This window comes from Arvicanthis niloticus, chromosome 18 (assembly GCF_011762505.2).
Source record: "Arvicanthis niloticus isolate mArvNil1 chromosome 18, mArvNil1.pat.X, whole genome shotgun sequence".
Lineage (NCBI taxonomy): Eukaryota > Metazoa > Chordata > Mammalia > Rodentia > Muridae > Arvicanthis > Arvicanthis niloticus.
In genome coordinates, this window is record NC_047675.1 from 45,921,091 (window position 1) to 45,936,590 (window position 15,500).

Sequence of the window (15,500 nt, forward strand, 5' to 3'; positions counted from 1 at the left end):
CTCACACCTGAGGACTTTGTGTGCTGGGTAATTTTGGATTAACCCTGGGTGTTCTCCGTGTCAAGTTATAGGACTGTGAGTCGTGCTTAAGTCTCTCAGGGAGTGTTGGTATCTTGGCTTCAGCAGGCATTGGGCTCTGCAGGTTTGCGTGGGGTTGTTTCCCATGACTTTGCCCAGCTGTTCTGATCTTCCTTAGCCAATATCTCCATACAGTTGTTCCCATAGACGCCTAACCCCCTAATGCTATCAACCCTAAAGCTTCATCTGTAAGTTAGGCGCACCAAGATTAACAACAGCAGCAGTACGGTGAGCAGTTCCACACACAGCACTGTAAGGTATGGCCAGCAGATACTTGGAGGCCATTATTGACTAAAATAAAGGCTATTGAGACGAAGGACTGGGTCCTAACCCAGTGGACATGGTAACTAACATGGCTATCACGTGGCATCAAGTAGGTAGTGGAGACAGTGTGGATGTGCTGAATCTTAAGCAGATGGAGCAGCAGGAGGTCCCGTCACACTATTCAGAACAACACGCGGTTTAAAACAGGAACTTTATTTCTGAACATTTCTATTTGATGTTTTCAGATTGCGGTTGACTGAGGGCAATAAAGACAGCACAAAGGGAGGCCTCTGAGCTGTCCTATCCTCTGCTGTCCTTCAGCCCCACAGTCAGGGCCTTACCAGGCTTCCTTGTGGTTTTCCTGTCTTCGTGCTTACTTGCTTGTCCCAGTACACCTAGAGGAAAAACAGTGGGGTTTCCACCCAGTTAGACTTTTCTAACTGAAAGGGGATTGTCCTCCCTCAGGGCTAAGGGACATGGACACAGGCTACCTGCTGCTGAGAAATGGCCTGGGGACTGGGTAGGGACCTGGACACAGACTATCTGCTACCGAGGAACGGCCTTGGGACTGGGTCACTGGAGAGAAGGAAATAGAGTCAAGGCAGCAGGGAAACCTTGGGGATCTGGCTCTTGGTCTTGAAAGCAAGCCACCTCACTTCTTCCCTAAGCCAGGTCTGCATGGCCAGACCCCTCTCTCCCCCATGCTTCTTCCAGGTATTGAGCTATATTTAGTCTAGGCTGAGGACAGCAGGGGCAGAAATGACAGCCTCCTGCCACTCTGGTAGTCACATATTGATCTCTTCTCTCACCTATTGGCCAGAATTAGATTTTCAGAGGCACCAGTCTTCACTCTGCAGGTATGAGAGGCACATTTGTGCTAAGGCAGGGACCAGGCACTTGTCCAGAAGTACAGGGAGCCTAGAAGCCCCAGCCTGCATGGCATGGAACAGAGAACCTGGACTGAATAAAGAAAAGGGATGTCGCTGCATGTCCAGCCAGGAAGCATGTGGCTTATGTGGGGATAGAAGAGCAGGGCGGACAGGTGGACAAAGCTAAGAGCTGTGTGTGGTGCTGCTCGGGGGCTCTGCAGCTCCTTGGTGCGACAGCTGGTTTTGTCTTCACTGAGTGAGCAGCCTTCTGGGCTAAGCTAGTGAGTGACACCAAATGAGCCTCCTGCATAATCTGAACGTCTAAAATTCCCAGTCCTTCCAAGTCTAAAACTCTCAGTACCAATGAGATACTATAGCAGACCTCATGTGAGGGCTCCAGTCAAATACAGGCACACAGAGATACTGTATACAATTACCTTTGGGCAATGTATGTCAGGCACATGTGGAAAACACACATATTCCAAGATATGGCATATCTCAGGTCAGCCACAGGCAGCCTGCAGTAGACAGTGTAGGTGGGGATGTCAGGAAAGACTTCTGAGAGTGAGCCTTGAACCCAAGGTGCTGGGCGTTTGCATCCAGATGTCACCGTGCATGTGGCCTCCTGTGCAGAGGCCAATCTAGCTCCATAAAGAAACCAGTATCTTGCCAGTACTGGAGAAGGTGAGGCAGGTGGTTTCCAGGCCACCCTAGGCTGCAGAGTGAGATCCTGTCTCAACAACAGCAATAATAAAAGTTCTCAGTGTGCTTGTACACGCCCGTGCTCTCTCATCCTTTTGTTGTTGTTTTTTTTTTTAATTCCCAAAAAGCAAAGCTAAAATTGGACGTGATGATACGCATTTATATGCTCTGTGAGGTAAGAGGATGTGTAGTCCCTTTGAGGTTGGCCTGAGCTACCTACTGAGTAGCCAGGCCCACCTTGACTACAAAGTAAAATCTCACCTTAAAACAAAAAACAGCAGACAGCCAAGAAACAAGCAAAATACAAGGGCTGGGAACGTAGCTCAGTCGGTAGAATGCTTGCCTAGCATGCTCAAAGCCCCAGGTTCAGCTCCTAGTGCCACATAAACTGAGTATGCTGGAACACATCTATATTCCCAACACCCCAGAGCTGGAGACAGTAAGATCAAAAGTTCAAGGTCATCCTGGGCTACATAGTAAGCTTAAGTCTAGCCTGAGCTACATGAAACCCTATCTCAAAAAAGGGGGAGGGGGAAGCTTTTATTGCAAGAATGATCCTCACTGGCTTCTCAGTGGATCAAAAACACTCTGAAGGACTGTATTCAGTCCCCGTCAGTGAATAGCCTCGCGCACGTGTTTGCCACAGCTGTAGGGTTCTCCTCACTGTGGATTCCCAGGCCGAGCCCCCTCTGACATCTAGTGTTAGCATGCTGCTGGGTACTAACTCTTGGACAGGCCTCCTCCATCACCCACTTGATCCCTACAGCAACCCATGAAGGCAGCCAGGCTTCCCTCCCAGCGGCTGGGGTCCTCTTTTGAGCCCTTTGAGTTTTGGTCTCCTTTTCATTTAACATAAACATTTTCCCTAATGCCCTGCTGTCAGTGTTGCCCTCAGATTTCAATGAAGTGCCAGAATTAATGTAACAATATTTACACAGTGTTTTTATTGCATATTTTGGTAATTTTCCCATCTTCGCTGTGTGTTTAAGTTATTGCCCTAAGATAGACTGAGCAGGCAGGCGTGATGTCATGACGGGGTCAGAGGGTACCAGTGACCTGCAGAAAGCCCTCATGGAGAACACTGTCAGCTTGAGATTTCTGCACGTGGTGGATGGAGCAGGCTTCCAGAGAGCTAGGGGTTTAGCCAGAGGGAGAGGCAAACTAGAAGAGGAAGACAGGCTTGAAGGTCAAGCTGTACAGTACTGAAGTGGTGAAGGTTCAGAGTTGCTCAAGTAACTGCCTGAGGTCACTTCTGAATAGTGACAGCATCTCTGCCTTTGTCCCTGGAGAGCTGTGTGGGCAGCTATGACAGAGATGACAGGTGTCCTGAGTAGGTGGATGTGGACACTAGTGGCATTTCCACAGAGGACTTTGGGCAGCCTGCCAGGGCTTCCTGCCTCCAGGACAGTAGCTTGATCTCTCCTCCCACAGGACACAGATGTCCTCTACACATGCGCAGCTTTGTGCTTGACCCCTCATGGGCTAGAAGACAGCACTAAACCTGAAGAGAATGAACCATCATTCACTCCCATCATGTCCTCCAGTGGGCTTTTTGGGAAGGTATACTTTTACATCTCATGGGAGGCAGCGTGTCACCATCTGGTGATGGCCAGCTCTTTCCTCTGTACCAAAAGGCAGATACTGTTCATATATTTGGCCAAATTACCCAAAAGGTTGGAAAGTCAAGCCAATCAGCCTGAATTGCATCCAGCTATCCCAGTTGTTGGTTTGTCCTGTTAAAAAACTCCTCCTGGCCAGACATGGTGCCACATACCTTTTATCCCTGCACTCAGAAGGCAGAGACAGGGAGATCTGAGTTGGAGGCCAGCCTGGTCTACATAGCAAGCTCCAGGCCACCTAAAGATACACAGCCAAAGACCCTGTCTCAAACAAACAAACAAACAAACAAAGAAACTTACCCTATAGCTGTTTAGAGAGGACTGAGATTGAACTGGAGCTTGTAGTTACTGTGGAAACACTGGAATTGAGGAATGATAACAATAACAGAGAATAGTGGACTTGTCTGAGATAACAGAACCATCACCTCCTGAGTTTTGAACGGCACACAGAAGCCTAGGGCTCAAACTTGGAGGAGCTATTGTTTATAATCACAATTCTCAGCCCCTGCTTCATGGCCACTTGGGCTGCTAGACTTCTAGATCATCCTGGATATTGGCTGTGTGGGGTGGTATTTGTTCTAGAACTTTCCATGGTAGTAAAATCAAGGAAGGAGCCTGTCTTGGTCATGCCACGCTCCCAGCCTGTGGCACAAAGCCTGGCTCATCTAGGTATGGACTAGCTTCTGCTCATGGAGAATATCACCTATCATTTTCTCCCTCTAGATTAGGGACCAACAATCAGTCCTCTCTTTTCCCCTTTAGCCATCTCCTTCTTCCCACCCCTTGGCACCCCTTTGCATGCTACATGATGAGGGTCACAAAAGAGAAAACCTGGGTTAAGTTTCACAGAGAAATATCTCAGAGGGAAACAGCAGAAGCCCCTCCCTGTTGAAACCTTCCTGTTAGCTTTCCTGGCTAGAAGACCCAGTGTTCAGGGCCTTACTGTTCAATGGGCCTTACACTGTTTGAATCCTACAAGCCATGAAGAGCAATCTGGTCCCTCCTATCCAATCCCTCACAGGTAGAAGGCCATGGTCCCATCTCCAAATAGCTGTCCCCAACCATGAAATCCACTTCCTCTCTGATGTTCCTGTGACATGATCCAGCCCCATGCCTGCTCAGTACGGTGTAATTTCAATGTTTCTAGACGCCAACAGCTCTCTGCTTTATCCTTTCATCTTTGTAAAAGTCTTGCAAAAGTACTCAAGTAAAATGCCTTTGAAAATCTACTGCTCTGTATAAATAGGTGGCTGCAGGGTCGCTCTGGACTTGGAGTTGAGGTTAACAGTGTGTACAGTTAGCCAATAGCCAAGGCCATGGCTCCACACAGTGTTGCCTTGGAACAGTCACTCCTTCCAAGGTGTTCTCAGCAACACAGCAACATTGTTACCTGACTTTCCACCAGAGGTGTGTCAGGGCATCTCTAGATCACTCTAGCTTGTGTGGCTGTTGCCCCGACACATGGGTTTACAGTAATTATGTCATCACACTTTGAGAACCTTTCATCGTGGTATTACTTCATGGGAAGGCACAGGCCTTGGCTGTTCTGTCCTTGTAGGAACCTCTCGACAATGTGGTTAGAGTTTGTATGCTTTATTTATTTTTACTTAAGAAGTAAGCAAATTCTTGCCACCACACTGTGACAGGCACTTCGTGATGGATCTGTGGTAATGAAATTCCACATTAAAGTTGTTGAGGCCCACATTCTGCCTCAACACTTTGCCTCAACACTTTTGGGGCTAAGTGCTCTGGTCAAGAGAGAGTGTGGCTCTTGGGGCAAGAGACTCGAAGAATGGAGACAAGACAGGGTGTGATTTAGTCTCTTCTATTTTCTCAAGTCTCTCCTATTGAAGGGAATTCTGAGGTATTTATATACACAAACAGGAGAGCACAGGTGAAAACACTTTACCATGTGCACCATACAGCTGAGGTCACTAAACAGCAAAACAAGCTATGTGGGATAAACAATATATTTATCAGAGTGTGCTTCAGCTGTTATAGGCTTTTGAAAACCAAGTCCTTCATCAGGGTATATGGTTCCAGATGGCTGCAAAGTTGATCTAGCCGCTTTCTACTAAAGTCCGCTCCCAACAAAAGTAAAGGACGTATCTGTTTCAGAGGTCCTTTTTATGAGAATGAGATATGGTATCCATGAATCCCTTAATCACAGTATTATTTGTTGTTGCTGCTGTCCCATCATGAGTTTGCTATGTTCTAAACCTGGTGTGCTGTTGGGGAGGTAGTGGGCCCGGGTCTATGTGTGGACAGCATACTCACACCATGACTACCTTTCCCAGATCTTGCCACTCCTCCTCCTCCTTTGTACTCACTGCCCATCCTCCATGTGACTTCTTCCAAGATTCTACCTGAGCCCCTCCTCTCCTACTCACGCCTCTCCGCCCCTTGCCTGAGATGAAGAGGCACTCTGTGTAAGCCACCAGTGGTCAGCTCTGACCTCCTGACTAGCTGTGCTCACAGTTCCATGCCAACCGTAATGGGCCTCTGAGAACAGCTCCTACTGCTCTGGCCCCTAGACCTGCCTGCCCCCCCCCATCTCCACCAGAGTGCCCAGCACTTGTGTTGGTACCACACTCTAGGTAGTTCTGAACATGCTTCCCGTCCATAACCCTCACCCACTTCTAGATCCTCCCTGGAGCTATGGCCATGTTTTGCCTCCAGCCTTGTACTCAGGGATCATGGCTGTGCTGTGGTGGGTGTCATGTCAGTCTTCAGTTCAGATCCAGGATCCTGAATGGAGACCCTGAAATGGCTCCCTCCTCCCATGGCATGTTGCAGTTCCCTCTTACAAGGCTATGTCTTAGCGCACCCCCCCGTCCACAGTCTCTAGTTTTCAGTGTAGCCCAAGACCACAACACAGTTGCTCACAAGGCCACTCTGTAGTGGCAGCACTTGGTAATGCTGTTCCAGGCCCACCTGTGGGCAGTGGCACAGCCTAGCTGTTATTCCCTCTCTGTTGTCCCTTACCACAAAGCGACCCAGCCCGACGATGCTATTCATGGTCTCCCCTGAGATCTTTTCCTGTGCTCCTGGCCTCTCCTCAGCCTCCCTTCCCCAAGCCTTTTGATGGTGACAGCCTCTTTGCCCTGCTGCTGCCCCATTATGTAGATCAATTGCATTGTCCCCATTAAGAGTAGTGTGCCTTTGGAGCCTGGGGCTGAGGTAGCGATGCTGGGGGTTGCTCCTCTTACCCTCCTCCACATAGGCTTATCCCCTACAGATGTGTAAGGTGCTGTTGACATGGCCAAATCTCTACTTTCACAGCCTCACGGCAGCTCCTTCCCTAGCACCGGCAGTCCCACTCCTGTTTTGGCTGCCACCTTACTGAGCTGGCACTGGAAACACTCAGAGAATGCCAGCACGAGACATCTGGCACCTGATGGGAGGCTCACAAAATGCCATGCGTGTCTTCGCCTAGCGGCAGTCTCCAGCCAGGCAGATCCCCACTCCAAAGGCACAGGATTGGGTGCCTGCTGCTTTCCAGGCTCATTTAAAGGTGCATATTTGTCTCTGCCTTGTTTGAGATTTTGTTATTGACACAACCAGTGTCTTTTGCACAGGGAGAGAAGGAAGCAGGGGGGCTCAGCAGGAACTTGGAGGAAGTGACTGTGGGTGCCTCTGGCAGGACAAGAGTCTCATAGCGCAGCATGTGTCACCTTTGGTTTAGCCACCAGGAAACTCAACGCATCCATCACCTGAGGGCAGTAGTGGGTTTATGTGATTCTGTGCATCTGTAAATTGCCCTGGAGCCATATTAACTGGGTTTAACTCTATAAAGAGCTACCTGTGCCCTGCGCCTAAAGGACACTGGTGATATTCTTCTGCGGCATCATATGCTCACATTCATGGGAACAAGTTCTCTTTCCTAACACAGCCAGCTACCACTTCCTACCTCAACTAGCCATAGGTCCCTTTCTGGTTGCACAGTCTCTTAACCTCTGAGGGGCAGATTGGTTGGTCAAGATCTTTGGGATTGTTGTTAGGCCTCACAGGAGGACCAAGGCAGCTGAGGTGCCTATTTAGCATGGCAAAGCAAGTGAATGCCTGCTGCCAGGTTCTCTCAGCATCCCTCAGTCCCTACCTGTTACATGGCCCTCCTGGCTGGCATATCTGCCTCCTACTCTAAACTCCTCCAGCCCAGAGGCTGAGAAGAGCTACCTTTCCCCATCTGCTCTTCTCTCTATAAGCCAACCATTCCTGTTACTCTGCTCTCTTTGGGCCTCCTAGCTGCTGCACCTGGTTCCCCGCTCTCTCCTCTTCCTTCTCCTACCTTCTCTCCTCACATAGATCAGGGTCATGTCCACTCGTGACTCTCCCAGATAAACATGCATGTTCTTCCTTTTATCTACAATAAACATTCTCTTCCACCGTACCTAAGAGCAGTCATGTCCTTTCTTTTTCTTCTTCCTCTATCTTTTTTTTTTTTTTTTTTAAATTCAGGTTGAGGGTTAGAGAGATGGCTCAGCGGTTAAGAGCACTGACTGCTTGTCCAGAGGTCCTGTGAGTTCAATTCCCAGCAACTACAAGGTGGCTCACAACCATCTGCAATGCAATCTGATGCCCTCTTCTGGTGTGTCTGAAGAGAGTGACAATGTATTCAAATGCATAAAATAAATAAATAAGTTTTTTTAAAAAAAATTCGCCGGGCAGTGGTGGCGCACGCCTTTAATCCCAGCACTTGGGAGGCAGAGGCAGAGGCAGGCAGATTTCTGAGTTTGAGGCCAGCATGGTCTACAAAGTGAGTTCCAGGACAGCCAGGACTACACAGAGAAACCCTGTCTCGGGAAAAAAAAAAAAAAAGTGTCAAAAAAATTTAGAGTGAACTCATCAGCTTGGCAGAGTTGAGGGTCTTCTTTTGGTCTTAGAGTAGGTGGCTTGTTTCTGAACTTCTCCAGTGGCTGCCACCTGGTTGGGGTACTGGCCACGGGGATTTTGTTGGGGACTATGTCAGGGCACCACCATATCACAACCTTCTGGGGTTCTTGTTAGGTCGGGACAGGTGTAAGGGAGGCTGTGGGAGTGTATGTCCAGAAACTACAGAGGGAGTCACAGGAGGCAGTTGGCAGCAGGCCGGCTGTGTGTATGGATGGCCTGAGGTCCTGTGAGCCTTGTGACAATTTCTGCTTTCCTCCACTGTGCTTGCCGTGGTGTACTGCTGTACTGGGTTTCTCAACTGCTTTCTGTTGCCGTGGTAAAATAGCTTACAAAAGCAATGTTAGGGGGAAAGGCTTAGTGTAGTTACAGCCCATTGCAGTGGGGAAACCAAGGCAACAGGAACTTAAGGCACCTGAGAGACCGAAATGGGCGCTGGTGCTCAGCTCACATCCTGCTTTCCATCCAGTCTGACATCTCAGCCCAAGGAATGGTGCCGCCCACTGAGGTGGGCATTCTTACTTCTCTTAACCTAATCAAGAAAATCCCTCACATCTTGCCAGAGGCTAACCTAGTCTAGATAATCTGTCACAGGTATAGCAGAGATTTATTTATCTCATGGGTGATTCTACGTCCTGTGAAGGTAACAGTGTGAACCATTGCACAAGGTCATCATTCAAGGTGACGAGGTTAAGCACCTTCGAAGAAAGTGAGATGTTGGGCTCTGTCCCATGTTGGGTTTCTGTCCCAGGAGGCTACTCTGCCAACTCCCACATTTGCATCCAGGTCAGCATAGTCAGTTCCCAACCAAGCACCATGCAGGGCAGCAGACTACGCTGTTCAGACAGGGCCACTGATGTGTTTGCAGCTGTCATGAGAAAAACAGCCACTAGCTGGAAGCAGAGATTCAATTGTCTTCTAGTGTTGAAGAAGGACAGACAGATGATGGGTACAGGCCAGAAGGAACAAGCAGAGGGAGAGGGCAAGTTGCCTTCCTGCCTCCCAGGCCTACTGTAGCATGTTTAAAGAAGCGACTGGAAGTCTTCAGAGTCTCCAGAGCTTGAGTGGCCAGTAGGAGGAAGGAGCCTGTTAGAAGCCTGTTGGACCCCAGCCCAAGTTGGAAGGGGATTTGTGATGCTTCCTGCTGGATGTGGGGTAGTCGGGCTCCAACTTCCATACTGCCTTCAAATCTCAGAAGCTTTTCATCTGGCACCCTGAAGGTACAAGAACTACCTAGATGTCTACACCTGACAGGTGTTTGCGTACTAACGTCTGTCTTCCTTATTGCTCCCGGGATGAAGGACTGTGGACTTAGTGGCTTTAGAACAGCTCTCATTTACTGCTTTACAACTGTGCAGGGCAGAAGTTCTCAGACGGTTTATTGGGATATCAAGATGCTGGAAAGAGTCCTTCTCAAGGCTGCAGGGAATGTTTTCCTGCTTCCCCACCTTCCCATGGCATCTGCTCATACCCCTTGGCTCTCAGTTTTTCTTTATCACCAATCCAGCAGCCCAGTGTAATCATCTCCTTTTCTGTCTCTGACCTCCCTTATTTCTAAGGCCCCTGGTGATGACATCAGGCTACCTTCATAACCCAGGACCGCGAGGCAACCTTGCCAGCCCCCTTCTACCTCCACCCTTGGCAGTTTCAGGACAAGAGACAAAGCAAGTGTTGTACTGTGTGTCCTGTTCATGCAAAGGGCTGGGCTACAGGGAAACTAGAACATGCATGTACACACACACACACACACACACACACACACACACACTACATGCACACAGACCTTTTTTGCTCAAAGTTACCTTCTAGGGAAGTCCCATCTCTCACTCTGGTGGTGTTGGGAAAATCAGAGTTTGAGCAAAGCTCAGGGGATGTGGCAAATGCAATAGCAGGCAGTCTTGCCATAGTTCCTCCTGAAGCCCGGCTGGGAAGGCTAAGGCAAAGGTGGGGCTAGGAGGAACCCAAGGAGGAAGTTAGGGTGCCGTCCCTACCCTCCGACTGCTGATACCACAGCTGCCTGCCAGGGCCTACCTGTTCAACTCTGCCACCTTGGCCTGCATTTACCTTTCCCTCAAACTTCCTATGGCCCACCCAGGCCTGTAGATAGGAAGGCTTTCCTGGTCTTCTTTCCCATGAGCAGCTGCCCAGCAACTGCAAGGACCTCCTAGGCCATGGTCACCTTAGCACTTGTGTGCGGTACTGGCTTCTGGGGGTCAGATCTCCTTCCCAGACCTAGCAGCACTGTTTGGGGCATCATCTGAGAACATCTTAGTACAGTAGTACTACATGTGTGTATACCTGTTCGTGTGTGTGTGTGTGTGTGTGTGTGTGTGTGTGTGTGTGTGTGTTTCTGTGTGTGTTTCTGTGTGTGTCTGTGTCTGTGTCTGTGTGAAGTCAGAGGTCAATGTCAGATGTATTCCTCAATTGTCCTATGTTAGGTCCAAAGGAAAATCCATTTCCCCCAAATTCTGGTGGTTAGACAAAAGCCAGTGTTGCTTGGGAACTTGTAAAGCCTGGTCCTCTCTACCAAAAGGAGAGATGTCCCTTATCACTGGTAGAAGGTCAAATGGACATCTGTAGTGACTATGAAGCAGACCAAACCACAGCTGGCCTCTCTCAGTTTCACCAAAAAGTGCCTGTTGCACATTTCAGATCCCTCCTCCCCTCCTCTCCTCCCTTAAACGTCCCAGCTACTCATTCTCCTTATGACTCCCCCCCCCCCGTCTTCATCAATCACTCCCCTCCCTCTCTCTCTCTCTCTCTCTCTCTCTCTCTCTCTCTCTCTCTCTCTCTCTCTCTCCTCTGCTCCTCTCATATCCAGGTCCAGTCTGCTGGCCATGTTCAGTCTACTGCTTTATCCCTCTGTTCTTGACTCTTCCTCTGGCTGGTCCCTCTCACATATCTACAATAAAAACCTTCCTCTTAACCATGCTATAGAGCAGCCATGTCTTCAGTTTATACACCCCCATGTGTATTCTTTGAAATAGGATCTCTCACTGAGCCAGGGCTGGCAGATCTGAGTAGGCTGGCTGGCTGGCTGGCTGGCTGGCCCGGGAGCTTAGGGGAGCTTAGCGTTCCTCCTGCTCACACCTCCTTAGTGTTGCGATTGCAGGTGCTCGTCTTGCACGTGGCTGCTTGTTTGCATTAACACAGGTTCAGGGATCAAATGCAGCCCCAGTGCTTGTGTGGCAAGCACTTTATTGACTGGTGTACTTCATGAGCACACAGCAGCAGACACTCCAGCTCTTGCTCTTGGCTATACCTCCTGCGCCTCGTACAGCTACAGATTCACAGTTCTATCAGTGAGTATGTGGCCTGAGGGCATCTCAGCTGAGTGTGGCAATCACAGTTACTTGGCAGCACCTTGAACATGAACCAGCAAGTGCAGGGAGACCCGTAGCTTTTCTAGAAGCCTGGGGATTTCTGCATTGTGGATCAAGAGTCCTGAGACTGAGAGCCAGTGTCTTAGCCTGGGCACCACCAGGGCCTCTTGGAGCCTCCTCCTATAGGTTCACAGATTTAGGGCCCACAAAGTGCTTTGAAATGAATTTAAATTCATTGACACTATTGCAAAATTGGAAGATTTCACATAGCAGATTTCATCATGCCTTGAAAACTCTAGGAACTCTGATACGACTGGATCCATGCTTCTGGATAGAAGAGCCTGGTTGACTCAAAGCAGAGACAGTCAGTTCTATGTCCTCAGGACATCCGAGATCCTCCCCTGAGGTTGCTGTGAAAGCTACAGTGACCAATACCTTGTCTCACTGGGAAGTGTATAGCTGTGTTTCCTTCCTGAGGAGGGGGACTAGGAGGTTGCTGCCCAGGCACTATGGAAAATGCCACCTCACCATAGCATCTCAGTTCTGTAAGGAGGGTTGGTCGCCTCACCCCCTAGGGCATCCTGGCTCTGTATGCAGGGTTGGCCAGCTGGCCTGTTCCTCTGAGAGAGATGAGGCCATGATGCTGAGCATCCTTGGGGGCAAGGACACTAAACATGCTGCCATGCTCAAGGCCAAGGGCCAGCATCTGGTCCCTTTGCCTCCTCTCCTGTCCCTGGCCTGTGTTTTTGTCACCATCTTGGTGGTTTGAATGAAAATGGCCACCATAGGCTCATAGGGAGTTTGAAAGGATTAGGACGTGTGGCCTTGTTGGAGGAAGTATGTATGTCATTGGGGATAGTGGGCTTTGAGATTTCAAACGTTCAAGCTGGGCTCTCAGTGTCTCTCTGCCTGTGGATCAAGCTGGAGAACTCTCAGCTCCTCTCCAGCACCATGGCTGCCTGCATGCTGCCATGCTTCCTGCCATGATGATAATGGACTGAACCTTAAGCCCCAATTAAATGCTTTCCTTTTTAAGAGTCACTGTGGTCATTGTGTATCTTCACAGCAATAGAACAATGACTAAGACGTAGAGGCAGAGGTAGCTCTGGGCTTCTTGGAAATGGATGACTTATTCATCTTGCCAGCCCCACTAGCCCAGGGCTGGATCAGAAACAGCCTTTATAAGTCAGTCTCGTCTTGTGCCTCCTGTGACGGCAGGCCCATGTGACTCTTCTGCTTTCTTAAACTGGTTTCTTCTTTGGCTCATGAGTCACTGGTATGATAATGGTCTGAGGTGGGGGGCCTGGACTCAGTGCCATCCTGTTACCAGTGCTGATGTGTCTCCAGTCCACTGTTATATCTTAGTGTCCCCAGTGTCCCAGTAGACATAGTGCACAGGAGGACATTTTCTGTAACTATCAACACTGTCCTCACTGCCTCAGACACTGACTGCTATGATGTCCATATTATAATTTCTTCACTCACTCTGTATAAAAGCCTGTCTGTCAGGGTCACAGCTACTATTGTAATGACTTTTTTTTTTCTGTATAACTGATTTTGATGGTTTGTATTCTTAGGATAAATTTCAAGCATTCACATTGAGAGACAAGAAATTTCTGAAGTTGCATCTGCCCTCATTGCCAGTGAGCTGGAAAATGTCAGTTTTACTAGACCTTTAGTGGTGTTTGCATTGTAGTGGTTGTTGTTTGCTTGTTTTGGTTTGGACAGGGTTTTCCTGTGTAGCCCTGGCAGTTCCAGAACTAGCTCTGTAGACCAGGCTGGCCTAAAACTCAGAGATCTACCTGCCTCTACCTCCTGAGTGCTGGGATTAAAAGCGTGCTAGATTGCTGTTTTTAAATTTTTGTATCTTGGTGCATAAATGTTATAATTTGTATGCTTGTTTGTTTGTTTATTGGAGATATAGTCAAATGTAGTAGCCTCAAACTCACTTTTTAGCTAAGCATGGCCTTGAACTCTGGATTTTCCAGTCTCTACCTGAGATTACAGGCATGAGCCACCACACCTGGAAATTTTACATGTTTCTCTGTGGTGATTAGTGTGGCTTGAGACTTGTCTAAGCATTTAGTGGCTGGGCTTCCTCTTGTGTGTGTATCTGAGTGGTTTGTGTATTGGTAAGAATCAAGGTTTCAGTTAGAGCGGAGTGAATCTACAATGTGGTAGGATTAACAGTGCCCCGCCCTAGTCACTGCAGATGTTCTTGGTAGCCACAAGCCTGTGGCCGTGTACAGTGTGGCTTTCTGTTCTTTGGAGAGTAGTGATGTGGTCCCACATGGCCTTCCATATCTCACCCAGTCTTGCTGTCTCACACAGGGAGACCTTCTCAGAAAGCAGGACCATAGGTAGCCGATGTTACTAGGAGAAGGAATTCTTTTTTTGTTGTTTTTTTGTTTTGTTTTTGTTTTTGTTTTTTGAGACAGGGTTTCTCTGTGTAGCCCTGGCTGTCCAGGAACTCACTCTGTTCGACCAGGCTGGCCTCGAACTCAAAAATCCGCCTGCCTCTGCCTCCCAAGTGCTGGGATTAAAGGCATGCGCCACCACTGCCCGGCTTTGGAGAAGGAATTCTTGTGCCCCTCTTTACCCCATTCTCTGTGAGCCACCACTCACTACCTTCTGACCTTGTGGGCCCTTGCTACTGTCCTGGGCTAGACAAGATGTCAGAGCCAAGGTTTGTGAGCTTCTTCTGCACCGAGGAAGGTTTTCTGGGCTTTACTGCATGTGTGCCTCTGCCCCTGTGCGTGTGTGCATGAGGATGGTGGCCAGAGCCAGCTGTTCTAGCTTTCTGACTCAGAGAATCTAAAAATATCTTAGGCTGGGTGTTTGGAGGGGATCTATGATCAACCTGTGAGTGTTAAATGCTCAGGAGTCAGCATGTGTGGGTTTGGACTGCACTTCCCCCAAAAGATGCAGCAATCTCCGCAGTACAGATGGCGGTCCTGCCCTCTGCAGTCGCCTCCTGGGTATCTTGTCTTACAGTCCTGAGTGAGGATGCTCCCTCTACCCGCAAGCATGACTGTCCTGGGTCTTTGCCATTTGGCTGCTGCTCCTTAGAACTGATAAGAATGGCTTCTGAACCGTACCAGACACTGGGTTTGGAAGCTGAAGTCTGCACCACAGCTCTGTTCTGTGTGGCCTGCATCCCATGCTTTCTCAGCAGCAGGAGCATGTCCCCATTAAAGTGTGTCATTCATGCACCAGATGCTCAGTAAGAGTCTGCACTTGCTCGTACACGGGCCTAGATGAAATGCTAGTGCCAGGTCAGCAGGGACCATAATTGATTTTAAATTGCTGTGGAGCGAAGCCTCTCAAAAGATGGACACGTGAGCTTGGCCTTCAGAGTGAACAGGATTCTGCAGTGGGGATAGGGAGGCAGGGAGGAGGGAAGGAAGAGAAGAACAAAGGAGGAGGGAGGGGAGGAGGCACTGCAGGCTTCATGATCAAAGCACAGGAGATGACTTCCCACTGATATCCTGGTGGCCGCAGCACAGGGAACCGTGAAGAGACTGAGAAGCAGCAAGAAACTTGGGCAGGCTCCAGGTCTAGGGGGAAGACTGAAGAGAAAGGAACTCTGGGATGGTGGCTTAGCAAGGTACCACTTCCACAGCTACTGAGGCCAGTGAGCCAGCAGGAGCACTGCACCTGGTCCATGTCTGCTGCCAGTGAAAATGGGTGTCCTTAGCCCTGCCTTGCTTGGCTGGAGCATATAGAGGTGTAGTGGGCAACTTAGCAGGGAGGAT

The 15,500-nt window shown here is 49.2% G+C and overlaps 1 protein-coding gene across 1 annotated transcript in view; it reads left to right on the plus strand.

The window, feature by feature from the left end:
* The window catches only part of Kiaa0513 (KIAA0513 ortholog), a 50,918-nt gene that overhangs the window by 15,832 nt on the left and 19,586 nt on the right, over positions 1–15,500 (plus strand). The window lies entirely within an intron of this gene.